This window comes from Bos grunniens, chromosome 15 (assembly GCF_055505025.1).
Source record: "Bos grunniens cultivar Pamir isolate PY7600 chromosome 15, Bosgru_T2T1.0, whole genome shotgun sequence".
Taxonomy (NCBI): Eukaryota; Metazoa; Chordata; class Mammalia; order Artiodactyla; family Bovidae; genus Bos; species Bos grunniens.
In genome coordinates, this window is record NC_141179.1 from 55,445,297 (window position 1) to 55,471,233 (window position 25,937).

At 46.5% G+C, this 25,937-nt stretch overlaps 2 pseudogenes across 1 annotated transcript; one reads left to right on the forward strand and one right to left on the reverse strand.

Moving 5' to 3' along the window:
* Positions 1-220: 220 nt before the first annotated feature.
* On the forward strand, positions 221-25,103 carry LOC147358289 (2-acylglycerol O-acyltransferase 2-like; annotated as a pseudogene).
* On the reverse strand, positions 13,854-14,930 carry LOC147358290 (lysosomal enzyme trafficking factor pseudogene; annotated as a pseudogene). The gene has a single exon (XR_015142498.1). The product of XR_015142498.1 is annotated as a lysosomal enzyme trafficking factor pseudogene (transcript).
* Positions 25,104-25,937: the final 834 nt, after the last annotated feature.

Consider the following 25,937-nt stretch of genomic DNA (forward strand, 5'->3'; position numbering starts at 1 on the left):
CTTCTCTATCTCTGTAATAAGTTTATCTAGGCCAGGTGAGTTAAATGTTTTCACCTAGGATACTGGTCTCTGCCACGGTAGGTGCAATGAGATTCTAGGGCTGGCTGGACACACCACAAAAACACCCCAGCTCACACAAATGCTTAGCAACCTCTGGCAACAAGTGTCTCAGACCACAGCAGAGCTCAGAGAAGCCTCCAGAGGAAGCAGAGGAATCAGCATGGTGGAGTTTGCACCTTTGTCTGTGCCACTGGAATGCAGGCTGTAGACCTTCACGGTCCTGCAGTTGATCTTCTCTTACTTGGCCCTGAGTAAGGAAAGCTGAGATGGATTTGGGAGGCCATGGGCACCTGCCACTTTGGGTGCACATGGTTCATTGATGGGGGAAAGAAACAGGTCCTAAGGTGGATGCTGAGCTCAGTGCCTGGGGATCAGCTGGGATGAGGGACATCTTGCACACATGGCCTTGGGGGAACTTTGCCAACAGGAGATGTCTGACTGTCCATTACCACTCAGCCCAGCCTGGGACCTGGGAGTGTCTAGAGGAGGACAGAGAGTCAAGAAACCTTGGGCCTGGAACTCAAAGAAGGGCAGCTGAGGAAAGGCATCCGGACCCTCTGATGCCAGGAACAGTAGCTTGTACCTTGTCCCTTATCTCAAGGAAAAGGAGATCCCCAGGAGGGCTTCAGGCACAGAGGAGTGACAAAGTCCAATCTATGGGAGACAAGCTGTAATTTAGGGATCTTCTGTGTTGGGGTGTTGGGGGAGACAGATGACAGGGAGCAGCTGTTAGCAAATTAGGTTTGGGTATACAGTACTTGGATGCAATCTCAAAAACGACAGAATGATCTCTGTTCGTTTCCAAGGCAAACCATTCAATATCACAGTAATCCAAGTCTATGCCCCAACCAGTAACGCTGAAGAAGCTAAAGTTGAATGGTTATATGAAGACCTATAAGACCTTTTAGAACTAACACCCAAAAAAGATGTCCTTTTCATGATAGGGGACTGGAATGCAAAAGTAGGAAGTCAAGAAACACCTGGAGTAATGGGCAAATTTGGTCTTGGAATACAGAATGAAGCAGGGCAAAGACTAATAGAATTTTGCCAAGAAAATGCACTGGTCATAGCAAACACCCTCTTCCAACCACACAAGAGAAGACTCTATACACGGACATCACCATATGGTCAACACCAAAATCAGATTGATTATATTCTTTGCAGCCAAAGATGGAGAAGCTCTATACTATCAATAAAAACAAGATCAGGAGCTGACTGTGGCTCAGATCATGAACTCCTTATTCCCAAATTCAGACTTAAATTGAAGAAAGTAGGGAAAATCACTAGACCATTCAGGTATGACCTAAATCAAATCCCTTATGATTATACAGTGGAAGGGAGAAATAGATTTAAGGGACTAGATCTGATAGATAGAGTGCCTGATGAACTATGGAATGAGGTTCATGACATTGTACAGGAGACAAGGATCAAGACCATCCCCATGGAAAAGAAATGCAAAAAAGCAAAATGGCTGTCTGGGGAGGCCTTACAAATAGCTGTGAAAAGAAAAGAAGTGAAAAGCAAAAGAGAAAAGGAACGATATAAGCATCTGAATGCAGAGTTCCAAAGAATAGCAAGAAGAGATAAGAAAGCCTTCCTCAGCAATCAATGCAAAGAAATAGAGGAAAACAACAGAATGAGAAAGACTAGAGATCTCGTCAAGAAAATTAGAGATACCAAGGGAACATTTCACGCAAAGATGGGCCCGATAAAGGACAGAAATGGTATGGACCTAACAGAAGCAGAAGATATTAAGAAGAGGTGGCAAGAATACACAGAAGAACTGTACAAAAAGGATCTTCATGACCAAGATAAGCACGATGGTGTAATCGCTGACCTAGAGCCAGACATCCTGGAATGTGAAGTCAAGTGGGCCTTAGAAGGCATCACTACGAACAAAGCTAGTGGAGGTGATGAAATTCCAGTTGTGCTATTTCAAATCCTGAAAGATGATGCTGTGAAAGTGCTGCACTCAATATGCCAGCAAATTTGGAAAACTCAGCAGTGGCCACAGGGCTGGCAAAGGTCAAGTTTCATTCCAATCCCAAAGAAAGGCAATGCCAAAGAATGCTTAAAACTACCGCACAATTGCACTCATCTCACGTGCTAGTAAAGTAATGCTCAAAATTCTCCAAACCAGGCTTCAGCAATACATGAACTGTGAAATTCCTGGTGTTCAAGCTGGATTTGGAAAAGGCAGAGGAACCAGAGATCAAATTGCCAACATCCACTGGATCATAGAAAAAGCAAGAGAGTTCCAGAAAAACATCTATTTCTGCTTTATTGACTATGCCAAAGCCTTTGACTGTGTGGATCACAATAAACTATGGAAAATTCTGAAAGAGATGGGAATACCAGACCACCTGACCTGCCTCTTGAGAAATTTGTATGCAGGTCAGGAAGCAACAGTTGGAACTGGACATGGAACAACAGACTGGTTCCAAATAGGAAAAGGAATACGTCAAGGCTGTATATTGTCACCCTGCTTATTTAACTTTTATCCAGAGTACATCATGAGAAACACTGGGCTGGAAGACGCACAAGCTGGAATCAAGATTTCTGGGAGAAATAACTTCAGATATGCAGATGACACCACCCTCATGGCAGAAAGTGAAGAGGAACTCAAAAGCCTCTTGATGAAAGTGAAAGTGGAGAGTGAAAAAGTTGGCTTAAAGCTCAACATTCAGAAAATGAAGATCATGGCATCCGGTCCCATCACTTCATGGCAAATAGATGGGGAAACAGTGGAAACAGTGTCAGACTTTATTTTTGGGGGCTCTAAAATCACTGCAGATGGTGACTGCAGCCATGAAATTAAAAGACGCTTACTCCTTGGAAGGAAAGTTATGACCAACCTAGATAGCATATTCAAAAGCAGAGACATTACTTTGCCAACAAAGGTTCGTCTAGTCAAGACTATGGTTTTTCCTGTGGTCATGTATGGATGTGAGAGTTGGACTGTGAAGAAGGCTGAGCACCGAAGAATTGATGCTTTTGAACTGTGGTGTTGGAGAAGACTCCTGAGAGTCCCTTGGACTGCAAGGAGATGCAACCAGTCCATTCTGAAGGAGATCAGCCCTGGGATTTCTTTGGAAGGAATGATGCTAAAGCTGAAACTCCAGTACTTTGGCCAGCTCATGCGAAGAGTTGACTCATTGGAAAAGACTCTGATGCTGTGAGGGATTGGGGGCAGGAGGAGAAGGGGACGACAGAGGATGAGATGGCTGGATGGCATCACCGACTCGATGGACGTGAGTCTGAGTGAATTCTGGGAGTTGGTGATGGACAGGGAGGCCTGGCGTGCTGCGATTCATGGGGTCGCGAAGAGTTGGACACGACTGAGCGACTGAACTGAACTGAACTGGTGCATGTGGGAACACAGTAAAATCCCTCTACTGACCCTGGGTTGTGGTTAAACAAAACTGCAGGCTTTATTGCAGGGGCAAAGGAAGGAGTTCAGGGAACTAAGGCTCAAAATGCCTGAAACCCCTTTGATTACCAGGGATTGGTGTCTAGAGACTGGGTGAGGTAGAGATGCTGGATACATGACCAACTCCTAGACAATCGTCTGATTACTTGGTGGTGAGGTAACTTGGAGCCACCGTCATCAACCTTCTGGTTTCCCCTTGTCTGAGGTCTATGGGTTGGTAAGCAACTTCCTCCACCTACTGGGAGTTCAGTATCTACAAAACCTCTCAAAGATGACTCTCAATATTATTTTCAGCTCTCAGGAACAAACTAAAAGTGTTTGAATTTGTGGAATTGTTAAACTCTTACTTCTTTTTCTTGCTTGACTGTTTTCCTTTCTTTCTGTGTTTATGATTTCTCTCAATAATTTTATTTTCAAAATTTGGAGAAGGCTTAGAAAATTAATTTTCGACAAATAAGAGGTAGACAGAGGACATGAGGGATCTTCCAGGAGGGCTGTATAGGTCCTGCTCGATTACAAGATCACAATCTACAAAGGGGGTCAACATGTCGATGGACGTGAGTCCAAAACCAGCCCCCTGCTTGTTTCTGTACTTGTACAGCCCGTGAGCAAAGAATGGTTTTTACATTTTAAATGCTTGCATTTTAAATAATGTTGTGCCTATACAATATACTCCAAGTTGCCTCTTGAGCCCATATGTCTGAAATATTTACAATTCAAAAAGGATTACTTACTTCTGGTCAAGTGAGACTGGCAGTGGGTGGAGAGAAGGGGCTCTTCTCCAGTGATATTAGGAGATGAGTCTACAGGGCAGAATGCACAGGCTGGCATGAAAGTAAGTGTTTCCAGGGGGCCAGTAAACACTGCAAATGTAGTGAGCAGCTGGTTCATGCTGGGCACAGAGAAGGTGATTAGGGAGGGATGAAGAAGTGGCCGGAAGGTCACGGAAGACTGGCCTGTCACTGAAGACTCAGATCCCAGAAAGAAACACTTTCCAGTGGGTTACTTGTTTAATCTGTTTCTTTCCTCTTCTCTATAATTCACAAACCCATGCAGAAGGTAAGCTTCTTTCAAATAGCTGGTCTTGTTCTCATCTGCATCTCCATCTCCTAGAAGAGTTGATGGTGATAAATGTTTGTTGAATGAATGAATGTTGGGAGCATGACTTGGACATGATAGTAGAATTGAAGCCACCACTCATCCTATGAGTTTTCTATATGAGTTTATCCAATCTGGATATCTTCTCTGGGTTTCAGTAAAGTGGAATATTACGTTTTTTCTCTTCTTGGTGTTATGAGGGTCAAGAAGGGGTTTCCTTTCTTCAGGGACTGAAAAATACACCCGAGTTAGGATTTAGCCCGTTGACAGGAGTTAAAGGGTGAGCCCAGAGTGAGGGAGATGTTTAAATATGGGTAGTTCTATCTGATCAAGTGGAAATGCCAGTATTTTTAAATTCTTTATTTCTAACTGAAAAACAAATACATGCTATTTTAACACATCCAAACAAAATGTGTGTTCTGAAAGTGAAAGACTTCCACCAAATCCTACCCTACAGGTAACTGCTATTAACAACTTGGTTTTATTCTTTCAACCTGGATGGGAGTTTCTGTTTCATGGGTACAGAAGTTCAGTCTAGGAAGATGAAAAGAGTTCTGAGATACAGGCTGGTATAGTTACAAAGTAGTGTGAATTAATTTAATGCTGCCAAATTGTCTCTCAACAATCATTTTGAGTATATGCCCAGGAGTGGGATTGCTGGGTCCTACGCTTGCTCTAGTTTAGTCTTACATGGAATCTCCATACTGTTCTCCATAAGACCTCTCTCATGAGCCCATAATTTGAAAAGATACAAGCACCCCAATGTTCATAACAGCACATTTACAATAGCTAGGACATCGAAGCCACCTACCTATCCATTAGAGTAATGGATATAGAAGATGTGGTATTGTGATAATGGAATATTACTCAGTCATAAAAAAGAAACAAATTAATGCCATTTCAGTAACATATATGGACCTGGAGATTGTCAAACTGAGTGAAGATAGTCAAAGAAAGACAAATATCACATGATATCACTTATATGCACAATCGAAAAAAGGTATACTAATGTACTTATTTACAAAACAGAAGTAGAGGAAAAAACTTATAGTTACCAGGGGTTAAAGTGAAGTGAAGTCGCTCAGTCGTGTCTGACTCTTTGCGACCCCATGGAGTGTAGCCTACTATGCTCCTCTGTCCATGGGATTTTCCAGGCAAGAGTACTGAAGTGGGTTGCCATTTCCTTCTCCAGAGGATCTTCCTGACCCAGGGATCGAACCCAGGTCTCCCGCACTGTAGGCAGATGCTTTACCGTCTGAACCAGCAGGGAAGTTCACCAGGGGCTCAGGGAGAAGGATAAATTGAGAGATTTAGACTGGCAAATAACACAATTGTATATACAATAGATGACAATAAGAACCTGCTGTATAGCACAGGGCTCTCTACTCAGTGCTCTGTAATGGTCTATATAGGAAAAGAATTAAAAAAGAAAAAAAAAACCAGAGTGGATATATGTATGTGTATAACAGATTTACCTCTCTATACACGTAACACTAATACAACATTGTAAATGATTTATAATCTAATAAAACTTTAAAACAATAATAAAATACCAGTCATTTCAATAACAAGTATTTTGTTGAAGATATTTTACCACCATAAAAATTGAAATGACAAAACAAAGTGCTCCAATCACAACACTGAATTCAACACCACGAGGGCAGGGCTTCCCGTCTGTTGTTCACGGCTGTATCACCAGCACCTGGCATGTTGTGTGTGCTCTGTAGAAACAGCCTTTGTGAACCCTAATCTACTTTGGCTTATGCATTTTACTATTCAGATGGGGGTTCCCCAGTAGCTCAGCTACTGAGTACTGAGTACTGTAGGCAGGAGATAGCCTCTCAGGAATCTCTGAGGAAGTGTTCTAGAAGGTAAATGGGAGGAGTCAGGACTTACAGGTTTTTGAGGGGGGAAAAAACAAAAATATGTAGTTAAACATCAAAAGAATCTGCCTGTAATGCAGGAGCCATAGGAGATGTGGGTTCAATCCCTGGGTTGGGAAGATCCCCTGGAGGAGGGCAGGGCAACTCATTCCAGTATTCTTGCCTGGAGAATCCCATGGACAGAAGAGCCTGGCTGGCTATAGCCCAAAGGGTTGCAAAGAGTCAGACACAACTGAAGCAACTTAACACCCATACATGCACTATTCAGACTGGGTCGAAAGTCCCCTTCTCCAGGAAGTAGGCTATGAATGACAGGCCCGGTTTACCCTACTTTCAAATAGACTACAGGTGGAGGATGAACTTTAAGAGCATAAGAATAGGGTGTTGAATGGAGGGAATGGAATGGAGAGAACACAGTATTCTCTAGCAGTGAGGCTCCATTGGTATGAGATTAAAGAGACCCACAGACCACCTGACCCAGAGTCAAAGCAGGGATTAGTCTGTGAAAGGGACTCAGAATTATAAGTCTGGGAGGAATTGCTCACTGGGGCTGTCTCTAGCTCTGCTGCAGTCCTGACGAACAGGCCAGGCATGAGTTGTCCTCTTCCTCCCTCCTTCCTTCAGCAGGACAGGGCCTGGCAGCAAGGGAAAGAGCTCAGCAAAACTAAAGAACCTGGGAGTTGTATCAACTGAGCAGCTTAGTGTAGCTGGAACATGAGGTGCATGTGATGAGTGAGACTGGAACAAGAGAGGGTTTGGGCCACCAGTGGGGAGCTTGAGCTCAGGCTGAGCTGCTTGAGCTGAGCCTCAAAGTTATGCGAAGTCATGGGGGACTTTAACTAAAGGGGGAATGTGGTGGGATTTATCTATGTTGAGGTGAAAGTAGACAGGAAGTGGGCTGGGTAGAAAGAACGCCTTTTCTCTGGGGTTCTAAAGAATGGATACCAGAAAGAGTTCATCCTGTTACACCTCCGTCAGGCATTTATTGAGCACCTGGTGAATACAGACAGAGAGGGAGGTGGATGGGGAAGACGCAAGTGAGTAAGCAATCTGGTGCTGTGGGAAAATGCGAGTTTGAAATTAGGCCAACTGGTTTCAAATCCAGGCTCTCAATGTGACACTGGTGGTGTTGACTGCATTTGCTCCTTCTTGAAGCCTTGGGAAGCTGATATCATCCTTCAGGGGTGAGGGCTGGACTGAACAGTGCTGCTAATGCTGGGTAGATGAGGATAGCTCGTTCCTTCATACCTCTTACCACTGAAGGTTTCTGCTTCCCTTCCCAGACATTATCTGCTACATAGTCTTCACTGGCCTCCTGTTCACAAGATTCTGGAGGATCAGTATCCTGTATGTGATCTGGTGGTACCTGGATTGAGACACACCACGGCAGGGGGGCAGGCAGAGTGCTTTCATAAAATGCTGGGCTGTATGGTAGTGCGCGAAGGACTATTTCCCCATCTCAGTGAGTATGGGGCTGGCTAGGGAGTGGTCAGGACCATCGTCCCCATGAGTCCATGGAGAAGTGTGACCCTGTGTGCAGTGAGCAAAATATTGGCCGGGGAGGCAGGAGGCAGGTTTCCACCACTCTGTGGCCAGTGGAAGAGTCAGCATCTGTCTGGCTACAGTTCTCCAACTTCAGTGAGGTGAGGCCACTATGAAGACTTGATGAAAAAATCAGGATTTGAGGAACCCAGTAGGCCATGAAGTGCAGCAAAGTTATGTATCTTCCAGATGGAAATCTGTAAGGGATTTACAGATTTTACAGTGGGGTGAAGGAATCTGCAACGAAAACAAAATTTTCTGAAAGCATCTAGCTGACACTTCATCAGATGAAGATACTGGTACCCTAAAAGGAAAGAAAGTGTGATCAAGGACATAGAGCAGGGTCTTCTATTGATTTTAAAGTGTGTGCATTAGCTCTGAGGTTAGAATCAGAACAGAGAGCTCTCAGGATGTATCCTGCCCCAACTTTGATATGCTGTGTGTCCTTAGACAGAACTTTGCTCATTCTGAATCTCAGTTTCCCCAGGGATCTGCTAAACAGTCCGATTCCTCCTCTTCTACCTATCTCTTAATCTCTGATCACTGACTCATGGTACCTTATGTGCATTTTGTACACTTGACCCTGGACCCAAGGATAAGTCCTTAGGGATGCCGGCCCTTGAATTTGAATGAACTGACCTTTGTCCATTACTGAATCCCAGACAGACTAAATCCTTTGATGTAAGCATCTGTGATGGTAAGTTTTCTAGTGGGGACAGGAAGAGGAAGGCAGTTAGGACACAAAGAGGTGCCAGGCAGGGACAGGTGGCCCTCTCTGGACACAGGAGAGAAGAATGTATACAGTGACACCTCTAGGAGTGGACATCATAGGTTCTGATACAGGGTCTGCAATATAGCAGCTGTAGGACCTTGGGTGAGTTACACGTGCTGTTTCTTCATGTGTAAACTGGAAATGCTGCCACATACATCATTGCATTGTGTGGATTCCACGAGAGATCAGGTCATTCTGGGGACTTCTAAGGACAGCATCTGGCTCTCCTTTCACACCTGGAGGGGCTGTCGATTGCACATCTGGCAGAAAAATCATTCTGAGCCTGTCTGTGCTTCTGAGAGGATTTCTCAAATAAGGCACTGTTGAAATTGTGGGAAACCGAGCTTTATTTGCAGAAATTTCACATGCACAGAGTTCAGAATTGTGGGTTTCCTTGGGGACTCGACTGGTAAAGAATCTGCCTGCGATGTGGGAGACCTGGGTTTGATCCCTGGGTTGGGAAGATCCCCTGGAGAAGGGAACCACTACCCGCTACAGTGTTCTGACCTGGACGATTCCATGTTCTGTATGGTCCATGAGGTTGCAAAGCGTCCATAGGACTGAGCGATTTTGTTCTCACTTTCACTGCAGTCCTGTGGCATCAACACCTGCAGAGGGTGGGCAGTCCCCCTGTGTGGCCAGCAGAGAGAATGATGACATGCACTTTACTCCCCTGTCCTGGACTGTCCCACTCCAGTGTTCTTGCCTGTGGAATCCCAGGGATGGGGGAGCCTGCTGGGCTGCCGTCTATGGGGTCGCACAGAGTCGGACATGACTTAAGTGACGCAGCAGCAGCAGCAGTCCTGGACTGAGGCCTGCAGGGGGCACTGTGGCGCGCAGATTCTGGACTCTTGTCACCTCCCAGGAGAACTTCCAAGACATCCACAAACCTTTACAGAGCCCTTACAGGCCTTGCAGGGTTCTTAGGATGGCAGTGAATAGGGGGCCAGGGAGTCTCTGCTGTCTACTGAAAACAAGTGCACAACCTAAAAGCTGTCAGGGGTTTTGTTCTGACACATTGCTGAGTACTGTAGGCGGGAGATAGCCTCTCAGGAATCTCTGAGAAGGTGTTCTATAAGGTAAAATGGGAGGAGTCAGGACTTAGGGTTTTTGAGGGGGGAAAAAAACAAAAACATGTAGTCAGACATCCAAAGATTATTGCCAGGCAAAAAGCAGATGTCTCCAATTAATGATTTTCATGTTTTTCTACATATGGGGAGATAAAAAACTGGGCTCATTGTAACCTTCTTGAGTTCAAGGCCCATTGTCAGCAGCAGCTACAGTGGCTGCTGGCTTGAAGGCAGGCAAGCAACATTCCTTTTCCTAACAACTCTGCTGGGTTTACTCCACATTAAAAGCATTTGCACTGTGACTCTATGAGCCACTGCCTAGTGGTAGAGTTTCTAGCAAAAGTAGGAGACTTACTTCTGAGCACTGGAGTTTTCCAAATGCACCCTATGGGCTTCCTAAGAGCTAATGGTGGAAAATCAGGATATCCCCAAGTACAACTGCTTCCCCCTCATGCTGAAGATCAGTCCAGGAGCTGGGTTTCTGTGTAAGATATCATTATCCCGGAGCAGCAGTGTCTACACAGACCAAGGCCTGAGCAGGTGTGAAGTGCTGTGGGCAGGCTGTGACCTGGTATCAGGAAGTCCTACAGACTTGGCATGACAGCTCCCTGGCCCTTCTCCACCCACACCTGCGGGCACCACTAGAGACTTCATGCCCCTCCTCCCAGCCCTACCTTCAGCACCCTGGGGTCTCTTACACTGAGTCATAGTGACTCAAGGGTCCAGCCCTCCACCCAGGACAGAACTCCAGCTGTCACAGTCCTTGGAGAGATGCTCACTCCCTCCTGAAGTGGCTCCTTCATTCTGGATGGGCTCTGCCTGGGACAGGGTTTCATGTAGGACAGGGGCTTGGGTCCCTGTCACCCTCCCAGGCGTCTCACCTCTGCCTTGGGCAGGGGGCCTTCCTTCCCTGGTGGGCTGTATCAGCTTCATCCATTCATGGGTCTGTTCTCTCCCTCTGTTCTACGGTCTCCCAGAGCATCTCCTTTGCTCCCGGCCTGCAATGGGGACTAGGCTCCCCAGATAGGCTGTATCTAATCTCAGGACACTCACATGGGGGTTTATAGCACTCGGGCTCAGGGGACACAGAAGAGGTCCGTACAGAAAATCAGCAGGTGGACCAGCAGTGGAACAAGGTGCGGCCCTGATTCACCAGGTTGCTGTTCTTCAGCTGGTCTAGACCGCCGACCTGGATCCCTCCTGGAACTACCTTGCTGGCTTCCACTCTCATGGGGTCCTTGCCACTGGAACTTTTACCAACCTGTGCACGGAGGGCACGGGCTTCTGCTCAGCTTTCCCAGGCATCTGCTCGCATCTGATGCTGCTGCACTGGGGTTTCTGGGCCCCTGTCTACAGGGATTACAGCATGTCAGGGGGTGACATGCCCCTGCCACTCTTTCTATCCTAGGATGATGAGGGCTGAAGGCATGAGGATGGGTTTTTTTTGTTTTTGTTTTTGTTTTGTTTTTTTGGCGTGAGCCTACCATGAAATGTTTATTAACGCTGTTCCAGAGAGAGCTCTCAGTGACTAACAGTTGAGGCTTCATGGTGCATAAAAACCCCTGGCCCAAAAGAAAGAAAAAAATAACTACACTCCAGCCCAGTGACTCTCAACCCTAACAGACTTGCTTGAAGAGCTCTCAAAACATGATTGCCTTGGCCCCTCTCCCAGGGATTGATAGCTGGGAAGGGACCCTGGCATTGTTTATATGAGTTTTGCAGTTTTTTTATTTCCTTGAGTGATTATAATATTCAGACAGAGTTCAAGACCCACTCACTGCCTTAGATCAAAACAAAAATATCAATGCATGATGATTCCCCACCATGGTCTAGAATTATGTAGAACATTATAAACATATTGGAGAACTTATAAAGTATGGCACTTATTTGATGCAAAAACGAGACATGTGGTATTGTGGTAACCTTTTCTGCCAGTGTTTTAGAGAGATTGAGAACATTAAATCCATCAAGAAGGAAATCAACAGTAGATAATTTTAACAAAGACTTTAACACAACTCATGGTAAACAAACGTGCAGGTTTGATTATTCTCTGGGTGCTGTCACTTCAGAGCACTTTATCTGATGATTCCACTTCCCCAAAGAAAAGCTTTTTAATTATGAAAGCTTTGTTTGAAGTAGAATCAAATTCTAAGGGAATCACATTTTTCCCTTTAAAACTGTAGTGGTGGTGTTTTTTTTAATGACTTTATTTCTTTATTTTTGGCTGTGCAGGGTCTTCAGCTGCTGCATGGACTTTTTTCTAGTTGCAGCAAACGGGCTACTCTCTAGTTGCAGTATGTGGGAGAGTTTACTAGAATTTTAAGTCTAAGAAAGTCTCCCTCAATAAAATACGGAATTACTACTTTACAAGACAAATAGCAAACTCACAAACCTTTCATTACATCATTTGTAAAACAAAAAGTGATGGAAATAATGTTCTTAAACGATTTCCAAACTAGCACTGCCTCAGGACAAATCAAATAAATAAAACAAGAAACTGTGCAATGACTCTTCTTAAATTATGTCCTTTTTTTGATAAGCAGTACAGTAGAATGATATAGCTGGAGATCTGAGCCAGATATCCTGGGTTCAAATCCTGGCTCTTCCACTAGCGGTGTGACCAACAGCAAGTTATTAATTCTGTGTGCCTCAGGCTTCCTCATTTTCCTCCTCTGTAAGGTGGTGGTACTAGTCCCAACACATACTTGCATCATAGAACTCTCATGCAGTATGAATCTGTATATCTCAGGAATCTGCCTGCAGCCATGCATACTTTTAGTAAGTACTCAAAAGATGCAAGTGATTTGGTTACCTGTCCCTTGCAAAAACATGTATTTCAAACTGTTATTTAATTTGAAGACTCAGTGTATCAGTGTCTTATAGCAAAAAAACATTTCAGTAACTAGACCTTTGGAAGTAGTAAAGGACAGAAATGAGACTACTGGAGAAGAATCTGATTGTGCCAAGGACACCTGCTTTATCTTTCAAGTAAAAGCTTCCTATGGAATGCCCAGCCTTCCATTCTGGTCAAACCTGACTTAAAGCTGCTTGAAGACTTTGATTTTCAGTAGCTCATACAAAGAGAAAAACCTTTCTTCAGTTCTTTTCCATTTATTAGCATGGTTAGGCAGACAGTACCCAGTGCTGAAACATCTGTCATCTGTGAGAAGCCCTACAGCTCAGGGATTAGGAATAAAGGCATCAGATGCCGGGTTAGGCTCTGGCTTTGCTTCTTGGCTATGTGACCTTCAGCAAGTTACAGAACTTCTGCTCACTGTCCTTATCTGTAAAATCTGGATAATAATAACTGTTATCTCATAGGGCTGTTGGAGGACTACATGAGTTGATTCATGTTAAAGCTCTTAGAATAGAGCCCAAGAGAAGCACCAAAAAATGTTACAATTCTTATTAGAAATCAGTGTAAAACATTTCTCTGGTATTGATGACATAACTATAAAAATATATCTTGATCTCAACCAGAAAAAAAAAATTCCTGAAATCTAGGTTTCCATTTTTCAGTTATTTGTGTTGTTACCAGACATGAGGTAGTGAGTACAAATGCAAGAGGCGGTACAGGGATCACATCTCCATGCAGTTAACCTATTGCCTGAAGACTAGACTTTAGGCAGAAAAGAAAATCAGAGGGATGGTGACTTGAGAGCATCGTTTAGATAGCACACATCTGACAGGGATTGGACTACTTTCATTGAACACCTTGTTTCCATTTTCTATGTGTTAGATTGCTCAGCTTTCAACCATTTAGTCTTTTCCCAGGTAGTTTTTTTTTTTTTATTGCATTAATAATTCTAGCTAAGGAACAGCACCCGTAGCATTCCCAAAAGGAAGATCACATTTTGCTTCTCAAGACACCCATCGCCTCAATAATTTCATACCAATTTCTCACAAGCTGATAGCAAACGAGCATAGTGCCTTAGCTACAATGGGATGAACTGGTGTTTTAGTTTGAAGAATTTTAAAGCAAGCCAAGTAATTGTATAAAATTTAAATTTTATGACCATGTTTGGACCTTTTTACATTAAACACAATGGAAATGTTCATATTCATTTTTCCCCAAAGGAAAATTTTCTGAATTATCACTATGTTGCACAGTAAAATAAAAATATGAGTCCAGGTACTTATTCAAGTTTCTAAGGAATGCAAATAACAGATAAAATTTTACTTCCAAAATCTGAAGTCATCCACATGATTTTGGAGTACTGATTCTCAGTCTTTACCTAAAAACTCATTATTCAGATAAAGTTAGCCCCCTAGCCACATTCTTTAAAAAGCTTCTACCCCACCACAACTTCCTGAGATCTGTGAAGCAACTGCGGTCTTGTGATCAGGCTCCATATCATACTGGCAGTTTTGTACTTGTAAGGAAAAAATGATGACGGATTTTATGTGTCAATCAGTTGTAGTCTGCTGATCTGATTAGACCCCTTGACAAATGCTTGGTGGCGATTGCATATAACTGCCAAGCATATGGGAATAATACAGTAGCCCACAGTTTTGGGCTTGTACAAGAGTAAAGGAATAAAAACATCTGTAAGTAAGGTATCAGAAAAACAACTGTCCAGAACCAAAAAGGCAGGGAGAGCAACCGAGTTTTCAAGGAGTGTGTCCACGTGGTTCCTTCAAGGGGCTCCTCTGGGTGCTGTTGAATGTGTTCCAAGGCCAGCCTGTTGTAAGTCTCATTGATTTCAAAAACGTAGTAAAATGCTGCTGCACTTGCTAATAGATACAATCCCACTCCGATCCATCCCATCCACTGACGGAAATTCATCATTCTCCATGCTCTGTGCAGTGGTCCCGAAAATCTTCCTGTTCCCACGGCAAGCATTAAAGAGTCACTCAGTTCTGAATAATCGGGTGGCTTTGGCATTTCAGAGAAAAAGCCACTATAAAAGAAATCCCCCGGGGTCACCGGCTGGGAGAATGGTGAGCACGGCCAGCCTGGAGCAAAGACTGAGTGTGATTAAGCACAGCGTGACTGCAGCCGGTCACGCGGGGGGCTGGCCCCCGTCGCTGCTGCCCGAGCCCCAGCCTGTGTCGGTCGGCCCAGCCGGCAGGCTTCCCCCCGACACCTGGGCCTTCCCTGCAGCCGGCCCCGCCCCCGGTCGCGCAGCAGGGACCGCAGGCCGCGACCAGGGCTGCGCAGGCGGCTCCAGACCCGGGTCTCTCCGCCTTGCAGCGCCGAGAGCCCAGTGCCGGGCAGCGGCCACCGGCCGAGGCTGCAGAGCTGGGCAGGTCCCGGGTCTCATCTCCCGTCCCATGAGGAAGGGTTTTAAGGAAGGTGGCCAACTGTTCTGTACTTCTTTCAAGTGAATGTGTAGTAGACAAGGAGATGAGACCCAAAGAAGCATTTCCCACAGGTCTGTGCTTAGTGATGTGCTTGGTGGGAGAATTGGGAAAAGGGAGTTCCCTGTTGGCAGGAGAGTCGGGTAGAGCCCAGGCAACATAGTCCTGAACCGTGCTTGCCGCCTTCACTCTGCAGGTGACCACCTTCCTCTCTCCCCAGGGCTGGTCTCATCAGACAAGGAGAGCACTGCTCACATCCTGAGCAGGAAAGGAGGCAGCAACCTGCTGTCCATTGTTGTTGGAGGCGTCTAGGAGTCACTGAATGCCACGCCTGGAGCCTACAAGCTGGTGCTGCAGAACCGCAAGGGCTTCATCAGGCTCGCCCTGATGCATGGGTATTGGGGAGAGGGCTCTGGGTTCAACTGGAGATTGGCAAGGATTGTAGTTTGGAGGGAAGACTGCAGAGACAAATGCAGATCCTATTTTGGCAGGGAGAATCTCAATCCATTGACAATGAAGATTGTATGTTGATGATAGATGCACTGTCTCAGGCCCAAATACCCAGAGAAAATTCTAGAAAGAAGATTTTGTGACTAAAGGGATTAAGTCTCAAAGGTCATATTGCTGAAAGCTTGCATTACATCTGAGACCCAGAGAATCTGGGTGAATGGAATTTGGGGCACGCTGGAATGTGAAGTCAAGTGGTCCTTAGAAAGCATCACTACGAACAAAGCTAGTGAGGTGATGGAATTCCAGTGGAGCTATTCCAAATCCTGAAAGATGATGCTGTGACAGTGCTGCACTCAATACGCCAGCAAATTTGGAAAACTCAGGAATGGCCACAGGACTGGAAAAGGTCAGTTTTCATTCCAATCCCAAAGAAAGGCAATGCCAAAGAATACTCAAAGTACCACACAATTGCACTCATCTCACACACTAGTAAAATAATGCTCAAAATTCTCCAAACCAGGCTTCAGCAATACATGAACCATGAACTTCCAGATGTTCAAGCTGGTTTTAGAAAAGGCAGAAGAACCAGAGATCAAATTGCCAATATCCACTGGATCATGGAAAAAGCAAGAGAGTTCCAGAAAAACATCTATTTCTGCTTTATTGACTATGCCAAAGCCTTTGACTGTGTGGATCACAATAAACTGTGGAAAATTCTGAAAGAGATGGGAATACCAGACCACCTGACCTGCCTCTTGAGAAATTTGTATGCAGGTCAGGAAGCAACAGTTAGAACTGGACATGGCACAACAGACTGGTTCCAAATAGGAAAAGGAGTACGTCAAGGCTGTATATTGTCACCCTGCTTATTTAACTTCTATGCAGAGTACATCATGAGAAATGCTGGGCTGGAAGAAGCACAAGCTGGAATCCAGATTGCTGGGAGAAATATCAATAACCTCAGACATGCAGATGACACCACCCTTATGGCAGAAGGTGAAGAGGAACTCAAAAGCCTCTTGATTAAAGTGAAAGTGGAGAGTGAAAAAGTTGGCTTAAAGCTCAACATTCAGAAAACAAAGATCATGGCATCCGGTCTGATCACTTCATGGGAAATAGATGGGGAAACAGTGGAAACAGTGTCAGACTTTATTTTTTTGGGCTCCAAAGTCACTGTAGGTGGTGATTGCAGCCATGAAATTAAAAGACGCTTACTCCTTGGAAGGAAAGTTATTTAATATGCTAGACAGCATATTCAAAAGCAGAGACATTACTTAGCCAGCAAAGGTCTGTCTAGTCAAGGCTATGGTTTTTCCAGTAGTCACGTATGAATGTGAGAGTTTGACTATAAAAAAAGCTGAGCACCGAAGAATTGATGCTTTTGAACTTGATGTTGTAGAAGACTCTTGAGAGTCCCTTGGACTGCAAGGAGATCCAACCAGTCCATCCTAAAGGAGATCAGTCCTAAGTGTTCATTGGAAGGACGGATGTTGAAGCTGAAACTCCAATACTTTGGCTACCTCATGCCAAGAGCTGACTCATTTGAGAAAACCCTGATGCTGGGAAAGATTGAGGGCAGGAGGAGAAGGGTACGACAGAGGATGAGATGGTTGGATGGCATCACCGACTCAAGGGACATGAGTTTTGGTGAACTCCAGGAGTTGGTGATGGACAGGGAGGCCTGGCGTGCTGTGGTCCATGGGGTCGCAAAGAGTTGGACATGACTGAGCAGCTGAAGTGAACTGAACTGAACTGAACTAATCTATAAAATGGATAACTAATAAGAACCTCTATAGAGCACATAGAGCATTGTTTATATGGGAAGAGAATTTTTTTAAAGTGTGGATATATGTATATGTATAACTCATTTACTTTCTTGTACACCTAAAATGAACACAACATTGTGAATTAACTATACTCTAATAAAAGTTTTATAAAAAAATACTAAAATACAAAAAATTGTTTTGATGATAAGTGTTATGTTTAATCTATATTTTACTACCATAAAAAATTGAATAAACATTACAAACTGCCCCAGACACAACACTGAACTCCCAAGCACGACGGCAAGAATATCTGTGTGTTGTTCACAGGTGTATCACCAGCATCTGACACACTGTAGGTGCTCTGAATAAAGTGAGCCTCTGTGAGCCCCAACCTACTTAGCTTAGGCATTTTACTACTATTCAGACTGGATCAAAATCTTGCCTCCTGGAAGTCGGCCATGAATGACAGGCCCAGCCTACCCTACTTTCATTTGGAGTACAAGTGGAGGTTGACCTTCTTAAAGAGTTTGAGAGCATGGTGTTAATATTTTCTAAGAATGAGGTCCATTGGCATCAGATTAAAGACAGCCGCACAGACCACCTGACCCTGAGTTAAAGTTGGGATTAGCCTGTGAAAGGAACTCAGAAAATCCTGAGTCTGGGATGAATTCCTCACTGCGCTACTCCTAGCCCTGTTGCACTCCTGATGGACAGGGCAGGCATGGGTTGCCCTCTTCTTCTCTCCCTCCTTCAGTAGGATAGCGTATAGCAGTGGAGAAAAGAGCTGAGCAAAAGCTAAAGAGCACCGGGAGTTGTATCAACACTGAACAGCTTAGTGTGGCCGGAACATGGGGTGCAGTGGGGCTGGAGCAAGAGAGAGCAAGACAGGCCACCAGTGGGGAGCTTGAAATCAGGCTGAGCTGTTTGAGCTGAGCCTCAAAGTTGTGATAAATCATGGGATCATGGGAGGACTTTAGCTAAAGGGAGGATCTATCTACAGACTACAAGATTATGGAAAGGTGTGCTGGGGGTAAACAGGAAGTGGAGACTGGGTAGAAATAATCTCTGTTGTCTCTGGGGTCTCATAGAATGGACACTAGAAAGAGTTCTTCCTGTCACATTTCCACTAGGCGTCTATCGGTGAATATAGACAGAGAGGGAGGTGGAGGGGGAAGACCCAATGAGAAAAGTGTCTGGTGCTGTGGGAAAAAGTGAGTTTGGACTTAGTCTTACCTGGTCTCAAATCCAGGCTCAGGGTGACACTAATTGTGTTGCTTGTATTCCCTCTTCCTTGAAGGCTTGGGAAGCTGATTCCTTCCTCCCGGGGTGAGGACTGGACAGAAGAGTGCTGGGCAAATGGGGAGAGCGTGTTCCTTCACACTGCTGACCACTACAGCTTCTGCTTCCCTTACCAGCCATTCTCAGCTACGTGGTCTTCATAGGCCTCCTGTTCACAAGATTCTGGATCATCAGTATCTTGTATGCAGTCTGGTGGTACTTGGATCGAGCGAAGCCTTGGCAGGGGAGCAGGCACATTGACGTACTAAGGCGCTGGTCTGTATGGAAGTACATGAAGGACTATTTCCCCATCTTGGTAAGTATGGGGCTGGCTAGGGAGTGGTTCAGAGAAGGAAATGGCAACCCACTCCAGTGTTCTTGCCTGGAGAATCCCAGGGACAGGGGAGCCTGGTGGGCTGCCGTCTATGGGGTCGCACAGAGTTGGACACGACTGAAGCGACTTAGCAGCAGCAGGGAGTGGTCAGGACCATCGTCCCCATGTGTCCATGGGGAAGTGTGCCCCTGTGTTCAGTGAGCAGAATACTGGGCTTGGAGGCAGGAGAGAGGCTTCTACCACCATGTGGCCTGAGAAGAGTCAGTTTCTGTCTGGCTATGTTTTCTTGTGTGTGGAGATGTGGAGCCAATATGAGGATTGATGTATGAATGAGATTTGAAGGGCTCTGTGGGGCAATTGGTGAGGCACACATATGTATCTTAACACACAGGTGTAAAGTCCGTAGAGTGTAAGTTTTGGGGTGAAGGACTCAATGATAAATACAAGGCATCAAAAGAGCATCTAGCCCACACTTTATCAGATGATGAAACTCACACCCAGAGAAGGAGGAAGGTGTGATCAAGGACACACAGCAAGTTCATTTTCTGATTTTAAAGTGTGTGTTTAGCTCTGAGGATAGAAGCAGAGCAGAGAGAACTCAGGATGGATCCTGCCCGCACTCCAGTGTGCTGTGTCCTGGGACAGAGCTTTGCCCCATTCTGAATCCTAGTTTCCACACAAAATTGATCCCTTGTATTTCATGTCCCTTAGTCTGTTACTCAGGGTACTTCATGTCCATTTTAGACACGGGACTCTGTACCCCCAAATCAGATGTTAGTAATGGAGGACCCTGAATTTGAGTGAACTGACCTTTTGCCCCATTCCTGAATCCCAGACAGACTAAACCCTTGGATGTAAGCAGCTGTGATGGTTGATTATCTACTGGGGATAGGAAGAGGAAGGCAGTGAGGACCCAGAGAGGTGCCAGGCAGGGACAGGCGGCCCTCTCTGGACACAGGAGAGAAGACTGTATATGGTGTCTCCTCTGAGGGTGGACATCATAGGTTCCACCACCAGGTCTGCGACATGCCAGCTGTGTGACCTGGGGTGAGTTACACGTGCTCTCTGAGCCTCGATTTCTCCACTGTAAACTGGAGATGCTGTCACATACATAACTGGGTTGTGTGGAGTCCATAAGACATCAGGTCGTCCTGGGACCTTCTGAGGACAGCATGTGGCTCTCCTTTCACACCTGGAGCTGCTATCATTTGCACATCTGGCAGAAAAATGGTGCTGAGCTGTTCTGTGCTGTCTTATCTACGTCTGTTCTGTCCCTCCTCTAGCCAGGTATCTCCCCCAGAGGATTTTTCAAATAGGGCACTGTTGACAATGTCTGAAACTGAAATTGCAGAAATTCCACCTGCACAGTGTTCAGGATTGTAGGCCGCTTGCAGTCCTGTGGCATCACCTGCAGAGGGCGGGCAGTACCACCAAGTGGCCAGCAGAGGGAGAGATGACATGCACTTTGACCTCCCTGTCCTGGACTGAGGCCTGCAGGGGTCGCTGTGGAGCACAGAGTCTGGACTCTTGTCACCTCCCAAGAGAACTTTCAAGTCCTCCACACAGCTTTACAGAGCAGGCCCTGCAGGGATCTTAGGAGGTCAGGAAGCGGAGGGGCCAGGGAGTCTCTGTTGTCTACTGAAAACAAATGCACAACTCAAAAGTTGTGAGGGGTTTTGTTCTGGGACCTTACTGAGGACTGTAGTAAGACTCTTCGCGACTCCATGGACTGCCGCCTACCGGGCTCCTCCGTCCATGGGATTTTCCAGGCAAGAGTACTGGAGTTGGGTGCCATCACCTTCTCCGAGTAAGGAGATAGCCTCTCAGTAATCTCTGGGGAGCTGTTCTAAAAGGTAAGAGAGGAGTCAGAACTTACAGATTTTGCTGGAAAAAAAAACAAAAACAAAAAACACAAAAAAACCCCAAAATCTATGTAGCCAAACTTCAAAAGATTACTTGCCAGTCACAAAAAGCAGATGTCTCAAGTTAGTAATTTTTGTCTGTTTCTAGTAAGGGAAGATGGGCAAGTCTGGGCTCACTGCAATTATTCCTGTGATGTGCATCCTCACTCTCTGTGACTAGTATCCTGTTTTCCTCCATCCTGAATTCCTTTCAAGGCCCATTGTCAGTGGCAGCTACAGTGGCTGCTGGCTTGAAGGCAGGCAAGCAACATTCCTTGTCCTAACAACTCTGCTGGGTCTACTTGACATCACAAGCCTTTGTGCTGTGATTCTATTAGCTAGGGCCTAATGGTACAGTTTTTAGTGAAATTAGGAGACTTCTGAGCACTGGAGCTTTCTAAATGCACCCTACGGGCTTCCTAAAGAGGTGATGGTGGAGAATCAGGCAGTGTTTCCCCAGGACAAGCTGCCTTCACCTCATACTGAAGATCAGTCCCGGAGCTGGGTTTCTCTGTGAAGATTTCATTATCCCGGAGCAGCAGTGTCTACACAGACCAACACCTGACAGGGGTGCAGTGCTGTGGGCAGGCTGTGACCTGGTGTCAGGGAGTGCTGCAGACTTGGCAGGACACCTCCTTGACCCCTTTCCACCCACACCTGTGGGCATCACCAGGACTTCATGCCCCTTATCCTGGCACCCACTTCCCTGCACCCTGGGGTCTATTACACTGAGTCACAGGGGCTCAGGGGTCAGCCCCAACCTGGGACAGGCCTCTAGCTGCCATAGTCCTTGGAGAGATGCTCCTCCTGTGATGGCTCCTTCATTTTGGGAGGGCTCTGCCTGGGATTAGGTCTCCCTTCACATAGGACAGAGGCTTGTGTCCCTGTCATCCTGCCAGGAGTTCTTCCTCTGCCTTGGGCAAGGGTCTTCCTTCCCAGATGGGCGGCATGGCCTTATCCATTCATGGGTCCATTCTGTCCCTCTTCATTTCATGGTCTCCCAGAGCATCTCCTCTGCTCCAGGCCTGCAGCAGGGACAAGGATCCTCAGATAGGCATCTCTAATCTCAGGACACTCACATGGGGGTGTGATAGCACTGGGCACGGGGGAGACACAGAAGAGGTCAGCACAGAAAGTCAGCAGGGAGCCCAGGGTGGTCACAAGGTGCAGCCCCGACTCACCAGGCTGCTGTCCCTGCAGCTGGTCAAGACTGCCGACCTGCACCCTTCCCGGAACTACCTTGCTGGCTACCACCCTCATGGGATTGCAACTGTTGGAGCTTTTACCAACTTTTGCACGGATGGCACTGGTTTTTGCTCACTGTTCCCTGGGATCCGCTCACATCTGATGGTGCTGAACTTGTGTTTCTGGGCCCCTGTCTTCAGGGATTATATCATAATAAGCGGTGAGTCTTCCCAACCTGGGTAGCCCAGGTAGATGAGGTCTGCTGGCATGGGGGAGGGATTTTAAGGAGGGCTGCCAACTGTTCTGTACTTCTTGCAAGTGAGTGTGTAGTGGAGAAGGAAGCTAGACTCAAGGAAGCACTCCCCACAGCGCTGCTCAGCGATCTGCTTGATAGGGCTTGGCAAGACCTGAAAGACTCGGTCTCAGTCCTCAGAGAACTCCCAGCTGGGAACTAGAGTGGAGCCCAGGCAACATCCTCACCCACCATCCTGGCCCCCTTAAAACCATACTTCATCTTTTTCTTCCCTTCAGGGATGGTTGCTGCAGACAAGGAGAGTGTTTCTCACATTCTGAGCAGGAAAGGAGGTGGCAACCTGCTGGCCATCGTTGTTGGGGGCGTCCAGGAGGCACTGGATGCCAGGCCTGGAGGCTACAAGCTGGTGCTGCGGAACCGCAAGGGCTTCATCAGGCTTGCCCTGATGCATGGGTATTGGGAAGAGGGCTCTGGGTTCAACTGGAGATTGGCAAGGATTGTGTTTTGTTGGGAAGACAGCACAGATGAATACACATCCTATTTTGGCAGGGAGAGTCTCAATCCACTGACAGTGAAGATTCTGTGTTGGTGATCCATGTACTGTCTCATGCACAAATACCCAGAGAATGTTCTAGAAGGAATATCTTGTGAAGGGATTAAGTCTCAAAGGTCATATTGCTGAAAGTTTGCATTATATCTGAGACCTAGGGAATCTGGGACAATGGAGCTTGGGACATAGCTTAGAACTATTCTCCTATCTTTAAACATCTATGAAGAATACAAAACTAGCTGGGCTGGAAGAAGTTTTTCCAGAAAGTTTGGAATTGTTTTATATCTGCAGCATTCTGGATTCACTAGCATGTTACAACTGTCAGACAGTGGCCCTGAGACAAGCCGGGTCCCGCTTACAGTCACAAAAAAGCAAGGCCGTGGCAGATCTGGGACACACCCGAGGCCTCCTACTTTTGTCCCAGGGCTCTGTCCTCTCCTCCAGTTCCTGCTCACTGGGTCCCTTCAGGAAGCTAGTGACCAGCTTGTGCCTTCTTGCCCCTCCACGCGCCCTCTCTCCTGTCTCCCTCTAGGGCAGATCTGGTGCCGATCTTCTCCTTTGGGGAGAATGACATCTATGACCAGGTTGAGAACTCTCCCGGCACCTGGTTGCGCTGGTTCCAGGACGGACTTCAGAGGGTCACGAGAGGCTCCATCCTGCTCGTCTATGGCAGCTTTGGTCTTATGCCCTACCGCCGGCCCATCACCACTGTGGGTGAGCCTAGACCCGGGCTGAGAGCGGGGAAAGGGCTACAGAGCAAAAGGTGGGCTTATGCTGCAAGGGAATATGGACATAGACCAGTACACACTTGACTTTGTGGAGCACACTTTCTAGAGTGTTAAACAGACACACAGGCAAGTAACCCTGATGAAGGCAGTCTAGAATGAGCAGAGTAACAGGGGCATGAAGACCAGTAGCCACTACTGATCACTGAGCCCCTGCAGTGTGTAAGGCACTGCACTGGCTCCTCACATGCAGCAGCTCAGTTTTCACACAACTTTTGAAGTGGGACACTCATCTCCATTTTATTGATTGCAACTTGAGACATAGAGAAGATAAATCACTTCCAAAAGATCACCCTGGCCTTTGTAATAAAGTAGAGGTTTGATCAGGGTGTTTGACTTCTTATTGCACCAGAGAAGGAGAGTTTAATTCTGACCACAGGGTCTTATAAGGCTTATTGGAGAAGGTGAATACTAGGGAAGGGCATTCCAAGTCTGTTAGAATTATGTGTAAAGTAGCAATTAGCAAGCTATGAAAGAGCGTCTGAGGAATTTTTCTGTAAAAAATGGGCATGGACTTAACACCATCTTTTCAGCTATTTGATCATCTCATTTGCTTTCTTCCTGAACTCCAACTAGGTTCCAATGGCAAAGGTGTGTTCTTCTGCACTTACCCAGCCATTTCTTGAGTACAGGCAACCCCTCTACCAAACTTTCTTTGTGTTGTGTGGTAATAATCTCATGAACGTTTATAGTGTTGCTGCTTCCAGACCATTCCCAAGAGAATAAGACATGACAGCTGCTTTCTGAGCCAAGTAGAGCCAGAGGGAGGAGGTTGATAGGACCTCCCATGTCCTCTCTGGAACAGGGCACTGCAGGCCAGCATGGAGGGAGGGGGGAAGAAGGACGATGTGGGCCACCTCCTCCCAGCCATACAGGCACTTCCGACATGGCATCTGAGACTCCCAGACCCACCTGTTCCTGAGGCTAAGAGCACATCCCCAGAGCTACATACAACCTGGCACTGATTGCTCCTGGCTATGTGACCTTGAACAAGTTACTTAACCTCCCTGAGCCTCATTGCCTGAAAGGAATAATAGCAGGTTCTATCACCATAGGATTGGTAGGATGATATAGGAGATATGACATACAAATGCCAGCTGGTGGTATTGTTAACATATCAGAATCTTGGAGTTGCCTTAACATTTTTGAATCTATGACCCAAAATAGAATTGAAAGGGAGGGGGAAAGAGTGCATACTTGCTCAGATGACCATACTAGTGGGAACCCCGAGGGTCCCTGTGCCTTCAGGGGTTCCTGCTCTGGGCCACCAATCACATCTGTGTCTTGCAGTGGGGAAGCCTATCGAGGTGCAGAAGACACCTCATCCCTCTCAGGAGGAGGTGGACAGGCTGCACCAGCACTACATGAAGGAGCTGGAAAACCTCTTCGAAGCCCACAAGCTCAAGTACAACGTCCCCAGAGACCAACACTTGGAGTTCTACTGAGCGCCTCCCCAGAGAAGGGGCTGCCTCAAAGGGCAGGGCTGGCATTAGGGAGGATGGAGGGAGGTGCTGCGATCCCAGAAGGCTTCCTGGAGATGTCTGTTGAAGTCATCTCCAGAGCCTTCACTGACTTGCATCTCCACCCCATGCCAGGCCCTGGGTCATAGCTAGCTTCTGGCAGAGGAGACCAGACTCTGGCATCAGTGATTTGCTCTCCTGTTATGACTCTTCTGCAAGGAACCCTCTCCTTGATCTGCCCACCTGAGAACTGGAAGAGGTGCTTGGAGAGAATTATGTCTGTGTCTCTGTCCTCTGTGGCCCTGTCACTCAATGGGCAGGACAAGGGCAGCTCTAGTTATCAGGTTTCTCTTCCTCTGCCTTGAGTGACAGCACAGAGGCAGCCACAAGCTGCAGCCCTTTCTCCTACAAGCTCCATCATCCTGCATCCTGCCTGTCCCATCTCCTCCCTTCCTGAGCTGGAAAGGAGGACGAAGCCACAACCCCTGACTCATCCTGGCACCTTTGAGTTTCTGAGTCATCTGAGCCCTGCGCTGGCAGCCAGAGGGGCCCACGAGATGGGGTAGGAGACTTCAGCTGTCACTGGCTGAATGCCCAAGGGCAGACCTCTTCACCCTCCCTCTGAGTCTCAATTTCTCTGAGGGACTAAGGTGATCTCTGACCTCAGCTCTGATGTCGCACGAGCTGAGAGCTCCATGATGTAGCCCCTACTCCTCCTCTGTAACTTCAGCCTTGACCTTGATACAGAAGGGAGCTCCATAAATGTCAATTCATCAATGAAAGAATTCTGTTTCAGCCTTCTCTTCCTCCACCTTTCTC